At 42.2% G+C, this 7,427-nt stretch overlaps 1 pseudogene across 1 annotated transcript in view; it reads left to right on the forward strand.

The window, feature by feature from the left end:
* Nucleotides 1-7,216, forward strand: part of LOC311139379 (DEP domain-containing mTOR-interacting protein-like) — a 55,449-nt pseudogene extending 48,233 nt beyond the window's left edge. Inside the window, exon 9 of the transcript XR_014615479.1 lies at nt 3,298-7,216. The product of XR_014615479.1 is annotated as a DEP domain-containing mTOR-interacting protein-like (transcript). The remainder of the gene's footprint in view (nt 1-3,297) is intronic.
* Nucleotides 7,217-7,427: the final 211 nt, after the last annotated feature.

Here is a 7,427-nt window from a genome sequence, read left to right on the forward strand (position 1 = left end):
GCTATGTTTCCCCTATGTGCTATGTTTCTCCTATGTGCTATGTTTCCCCTATGTGCTATGTTTCCCCTATGTGCTATGTTTCTCCCTCCTCTCCCCCCTCTCCCCCATCTCCCCCCTCCCCTCCCTATATCCTCCTCTCCTCTAATTCTAGAGCAGAGCTGGCTCCATTACATAGAAATCTAGCTGATGCAGTAATAACGGATCTGTGCAGCCAGGGGTTGTGTCCCAAATGGCACCCTATTCCCTATATATATAGTGCACTATGGGCCCTGGTGAAAAGTAGTGCACTACATAGGGAATATGGTGTCATTTTGGACGCAGTCAGTCAGTTACGCAACAGTAAATGCTGTTCTCTCTCTGAACGTGGTTGTATATATGTAATGTTGGTCAGACAGTCTGAAGCCTTGTGTTTACTGCCTGCCTTTCCTCTGTGGTAAAACAGGCTCTGACTGAAGCCTTGTGTTTACTGCCTGCCTTTCCTCTGTGGTAAAACAGGCTCTGACTGAAGCCTTGTGTTTACTGCCTGCCTTTCCTCTGTGGTAAAACAGGCTCTGACTGAAGCCTTGTTTACTGCCTGCCTTTCCTCTGTAGTAAAACAGGCTCTGACTGAAGCCTTGTGTTTACTGCCTTTCCTCTGTGGTAAAACAGGCTCTGACTGAAGCCTTGTGTTTACTGCCTGCCTTTCCTCTGTGGTCAAACAGGCTCTGACTGAAGCCTTGTGTTTACTGCCTGCCTTTCCTCTGTAGTAAAACAGGCTCTGACTGAAGCCTTGTTTACTGCCTGCCTTTCCTCTGTGGTAAAACAGGCTCTGACTGAAGCCTTGTGTTTACTGCCTGCCTTTCCTCTGGTAAAACAGGCTCTGACTGAAGCCTTGTGTTTACTGCCTGCCTTTCCTCTGTGGTAAAACAGGCTCTGACTGAAGCCTTGTGTTTACTGCCTGCCTTTCCTCTGTAGTAAAACAGGCTCTGACTCTCACATTGATCACATGCTGCTGCCTTATAACAGTGGCTATCCACTCGGTATGGCACTAAAAGTGGCCCATAAACTCTCATTCTGTGGTGACCTTTGGGAGGAGATAATGACAGAGACAGTTCACTAGTTTACTCCAATTAGGGAAGGGGTTGTGGGGTTGGAAAGTAATAAAGATAAATATATTTTTATAAAGGTTATGTATATGTGTATGTATATGGATGTGTATGTGTATGTATATATATGTGTGTATATATGTGTGTATATATGTATATATGTATGTATATATGTATATATATATATATATATATATATATATGTGTGTGTGTGTGTGTGTGTGTGTGTGTGTGTATATATATATATGTGTGTATGTATCTATATATATATGTGTATATATATATATAGGCGAGAGAAAAAAACATGGGGGATTGGAAGTGAAGCAGACAATTACATTGATGGAAGTTACAATCTATACGCAATATTAAAGCTGATCTACCCCCTAAATTAAATTTTAAAAAAAATAAGAATACAAATTTTAAAAAAAGATCCAGTAACTCATTAATTTCAGCCACAGCCTGGCCATGAAACAATTAACAAAAGTTTTTATTGGAAATCCTCAAGTGCCTTTTCTAGGAGTATTAACTCCCGAGTGACTGGGGCCCTGGGTAACGGTTGACCCGTTGCCAAGAAAAATAGGGGATTGTGTTCTGATGTAATTGCAGCGACGGGCTGCTCTGGAATTCCTTCACTGCATGAAATAAGGGTAAAGTTGACTCAAAGGCCTACCATGTGGCAGCCATATAACCATGTTGCAAAACAGTCCTAAAACATGTTTTTGCCAACACACTGACTGACTGTTGCAATAATGAGTCAGCAATCAAAATAAGAAATGGGTGTTTCTGTTTACCCGTAACAGAGCCAACTCTCCTCTCCTCCTCAAGATCTGTCAGTTTGTGGTTGAGATCAACGGGCTGACGCTTGTTCCTCTCCCGTTCTCTGTGTTTCTCCCATAGAACGCTAACTCTCCTCTCCCGTTCTCTGTGTTTCTCCCATAGAGAGCTAACTCTCCTCTCCCGTTCTCTGTGTTTCTCCCATAGAACGCTAACTCTCCTCTCCCGTTCTCTGTGTTTCTCCCATAGAACGCTAACTCTCCTCTCCCGTTCTCTGTGTTTCTCCCATAGAGAGCTAACTCTCCTCTCCCGTTCTCTGTGTTTCTCCCATAGAGAGCTAACTCTCCTCTCCCTTTCTCTGTGTTTCTCCCATAGAGAGCTAACTCTCCTCTCCCTTTCTCTGTGTTTCTCCCATAGAACGCTAACTCTCCTCTCCCGTTCTCTGTGTTTCTCCCATAGAGAGCTAACTCTCCTCTCCCGTTCTCTGTGTTTCTCCCATAGAGAGCTAACTCTCCTCTCCCGTTCTCTGTGTTTCTCCCATAGAACGCTAACTCTCCTCTCCCGTTCTCTGTGTTTCTCCCATAGAGAGCTAACTCTCCTCTCCCGTTCTCTGTGTTTCTCCCATAGAGAGCTAACTCTCCTCTCCCTTTCTCTGTGTTTCTCCCATAGAATGCTAACTATCCTCTCCCGTTCTCTGTGTTTCTCCCATAGAGAGCTAACTCTCCTCTCCCTTTCTCTGTGTTTCTCCCATAGAACGCTAACTCTCCTCTCCCATTCTCTGTTTCTCCCATAGAGAGCTAACTCTCCTCTCCCATTCTCTGTGTTTCTCCCATAGAGAGCTAACTCTCCTCTCCCGTTCTCTGTGTTTCTCCCATAGAGAGCTAACTCTCCTCTCCCGTTCTCTGTGTTTCTCCCATAGAATGCTAACTCTCCTCTCTTTCTCTCTTTCCTTCCCTCTTTCTCTCCTCCTTTCTCTGTGTTTCTCCCATAGAACGCTAACTCTCCTCTCCCGTTCTCTGTGTTTCTCCCATAGAGAGCTAACTCTCCTCTCCCGTTCTCTGTGTTTCTCCCATAGAGAGCTAACTCTCCTCTCCCGTTCTCTGTGTTTCTCCCATAGAATGCTAACTCTCCTCTCTTTCTCTCTTTCCTTCCCTCTTTCTCTCCTCCTTTCTCTGTGTTTCTCCCATAGAACGCTAACTCTCCTCTCCCGTTCTCTGTGTTTCTCCCATAGAGAGCTAACTCTCCTCTCCCGTTCTCTGTGTTTCTCCCATAGAGAGCTAACTCTCCTCTCCCGTTCTCTGTGTTTCTCCCATAGAATGCTAACTCTCCTCTCTTTCTCTCTTTCCTTCCCTCTTTCTCTCCTCCTTTCTCTGTGTTTCTCCTATACAGAAATACATGTATAGATATGGCTAACTCCTCTGTCCCTCTCCCTCTCTAGGTGTGTCAGTTTGTGGTCTCGGTCAACGGGCTAAACGTGCTGTCTCTGGACTACAGGACAGTCAGTAACCTCATCCTGACCGGGCCCAGGACCGTTGTCATGGAAGTCATGGAGGAAGCAGATTACTGAGGAGGCAGGCTATCACGTGGCAGGGGGCGTGGCTGAGCAGAGTAGACCCAAGGCAGACCCTAAAGACATCATGGAGACAGAAATGTCTTTATGGAACTCTATGAAAACTCTCTCTAGGGTTCTAACTCTATGAAAACTCTCTCTAGGGTTCTAACTCTATGAAAACTCTCTCTAGGGTTCTAACTCTATGAAAACTCTCTCTAGGGTTCTAACTCTATGAAAACTCTCTCTAGGGTTCTAACTCTATGAAAACTCTATCTAGGGTTCTAACTCTATGAAAACTCTCTCTAGGGTTCTAACTCTATGAAAACTCTCTAGGGTTCTAACTCTATGAAAACTCTATCTAGGGTTCTAACTCTATGAAAACTCTCTCTAGGGTTCTAACTCTATGAAAACTCTCTCTAGGGTTCTAACTCTATGAAAACTCTCTCTAGGGTTCTAACTCTATGAAAACTCTCTCTAGGGTTCTAACTCTATGAAAACTCTATCTAGGGTTCTAACTCTATGAAAACGCTCTCTAGGGTTCTAACTCTATGAAAGGCTCAGTCAAGCTCTGCCAGCCACCACCCCGCTGTCTCTCTCCTATTGGACAACGCCACCCGCTGTCTCTCTCCTATTGGACACCGCCACCCTCTGTATCTCTCCTATTGGACTCTGCTGCCCTCCGATGGGCTCCAATAGAACTGCTAGGAGAGGAGAGAGGGACATTAGCTACTCTTGTTAGATACACACGTCTAGTCGTTGTCCTGCTGTCTCACCTGTCTAGTTGATGTTGAGACATCAGATGGACCCTGATAACAGAGTGGGCTGTCCCTGCACTGTTTCTCACAGTAAGGGTTGTAAAATGTTCTGTTCTGTGCTCCATGATTAGGGGGCTGTGCCTTGCTATCCCCTTCTGGTTTGTCAGTGTCTCCTGTGGGCTGGACTGTGTGTTTCTTCACTTATTGATGGTACTGTCTACCCGTGTGTTAGGCTGTGTGGGGAGAGACAGATCTGGACCGGGCTAGTTCTGCCTGCCTCTCTCTATCCCAGGACGAGATGTGGTGAAGTTGAAGGCAGGCCTGAAGGAGACCCGACAGCATATCGTCCAGGACAGGAGTGTGAAGCATTATCAAGCGACTGTTCAATCTGCTGCACCAAATGATAATGCAAACGATGTCAAATATAGCTATTTGGGCGTGTGACAGAGATACCCAACCTGGTTGTGTAGTCGTGTATAGGTCACTCACTATACATTGTGGTAGTTGTGTGACGTTGGCCGTAGTTTAACCAAGCAAACAGGGTTGTATAATGTTCATGTTTATGCAGGACTAATTGTTGTCAATTAAGTGTCTTTTCCCAGTACACTTAGGGCGAGTTTCCCGGACAAGAAGTCCTGGACTAAAAAGCAAAATCAGTGCATAATCTCCATTGAAAGTGTTTTTTAGTCCAAGATCAGGCTTATTCTTTGTTCGGGAAACCGTCCCTTGAAGACAAAGTAGGTAGCTAATAGCTAGTTAATGAGGTAACACTTTATTTGAATGTTCCATTATACTGTCTGTAGGCCTGAATATCATGGTTATAAGCATGACATAAAGGATATTACTCAGTATGTAGACAAAAGCTTGTGCTACTAACAACTAACTTTACTCTGTCATGACACAACAAACTATTAGTTATCAGGCCCGTTTCCCAGACATGCATTGAGCCTAGTCCATGATGTGTCCGGGAAATCGCTCATAGTGATATAAATGGTGGTTTGCATCGTTTTCTAAGATTTATATAATGTGTATTGACAGTGACATGGTTATGACTGTCTTGACTTGCTAGGCCATGCCATATCTATAACACTGGCATTGAGGCCAATGACCGCACACACCTGTTATCATTAAGCTGTATGTTTAATGTGGAAATCAGATATCCATGATGGTCCCCTAATCTTTCAGAAGTGGCATGTTCTATACTACCAGTTCTATAATATATGGATATATTAACATATATTTAATGTAGATCTATGTATGGATTTAGGCTGACTAAGGCACTTAAATATGAAAATAACAGTTTGGATCAGTTTTGTTTTCTAGTTAAAATGTTAGAAAATGTTGAATGTCGTTAAGAAGTCACTATTACTGTACCGTCCCGCGACCTAAACGTATTAAGAATTATTAACCCATTTTATTTGCCATCAGACCCTATCTACTTGTATTTAAAAAGAAAACGTTGTTATTTCGGTAGCTAGCTGTGCATTTTATAGTAAAATAACTATGATCGCATAAGAAAAACAATCTATGACAGTATTTAATAACCGTATGATGTTAACAGAGTCATCTGTAGCTCGGTGTATCAGGGTCAACTGTTGTCTTATGATATCACTTCCTGGTCAGATAACGTAGCCTAGATTCGTTGTAAGATTTTAAAGAATAGCAGTACAAGCTGTATGTTCATGTTCACATGTTGTTGTTTACCATAATGTCCGGCCTCGGATCATAGGTTTGTTTGTTTATTTGGAAAACAACAACAGTCATTTTCCGACAAGTACGGATTCTGTCTCTTTTTTTAATAATGTGCTTAAATGTGTAAAGCAACGAAATGCATAATTCAAGAAACGATGTAAATGTATGTAGCGCTTGCTTACGATCCAGAGTTCTGTTTCAGGACTGATACAATATCATTGGTTAGCTCGCACTAAGAACATTAGACATCGGTGATTTGGTGAATGGCTGCATTGCATTAGGTTTTTACCCATTTCTACTCCTCTTGGTTCTGTCATATAAGGAAAGGCTTGTGTTATTTGGTAAGCAAGGGCTTACAGAAATGCAAATTTACGATGAGTCATTTACGCTTCAGCTGTTTTGGTAACACTTTACTGAAAGCATCCAGGTAAAATGCATTGTAACTTGTTATTAGCGTGAGCCTTTATCATGTCTTAAAAGGCTTATAAGATGCTTACAATGTATTATAACTGCATCATAATGCATTATACCTGTGTGCTTTAAACAGACAGAGCTGAAAATCCAGTCTCTATTGGACTTTAATGTGTCATGTTATAAGCTTGAAGCATGCCTTAATAACTTTGATTTTGCTGCTAGTCTTCTTTACAGTTGGTGGTCATCTAATATTTGAATATCCTCTCTTATCCATTAAGGGTTCACTATTGCTATCCTCTTCTTCCTGATCAGTCTAACTATACTAACCTTCTGCTGCTTATTTAATGGAGCGATCGTCTTATTTTTCCTTGACAATCAGTGTTTTCTTGTACACAAGGGGTGCGTTCCAAATGGGTGTGCACTTGTTTTGACTAGACCCCAATGGGCCCTGGTCAAGAGTAGTGCACCATACAGGGAATAGGGTGCCATTTGAGACGGAACCGAGATCTGAACAGCACATGGACCGACGGCGGTACAGCTACTGCTACAACTTACTCTCTGCCTCTCCTAGAAGGTTTTTACTAACGTTAATGAATCAATGACTTTCTGATAATGACTTTTCAGTTATTATACCAATCAGTCAGCAGCTCATTTGAAAGGGATTCATAATATACAGATCGTTATGTTCATTCATAATCTATGTAGATTAATGATCTAGATTGTACAGCCACTTCTTGAGCCCAGAGTGTAAGGCTTTAATAGCAGTTAGTGTAGATACATTTATAAAATACATTGTGTGAATGAATGAATGTCAGGACAATGAAAATAAATAAGCTCACGTATGGTACCACATCTGTGTTTTGCAATGCAGCTAAAGGCATACATTTCAAATGTAAAGTTCAAATGTAAAGTTCAAATGTGTTTAATAAACATACTGGTTTGGTTCAAAACATATCTACTTATTTATGGCGGCATACTTCCTCTTAAAGTTAGTTTGGTCAAATGAGCTAACTAATCATGTATTAATGAATGGTTAGTATATAGTCACAAACCAAGGGCCAGTCCCAAATGGACCACTAGTCCTTATATCAGGGGTATTCAACTCTGACCCTACGAGGTCCTAAGACTGCTGCGTTTCTGTTCTACCTGATCATT

Source organism: Coregonus lavaretus, assembly GCF_964263955.1.
Source record: "Coregonus lavaretus genome assembly, chromosome: 13".
Classification (NCBI taxonomy): Eukaryota; Metazoa; Chordata; class Actinopteri; order Salmoniformes; family Salmonidae; genus Coregonus; species Coregonus lavaretus.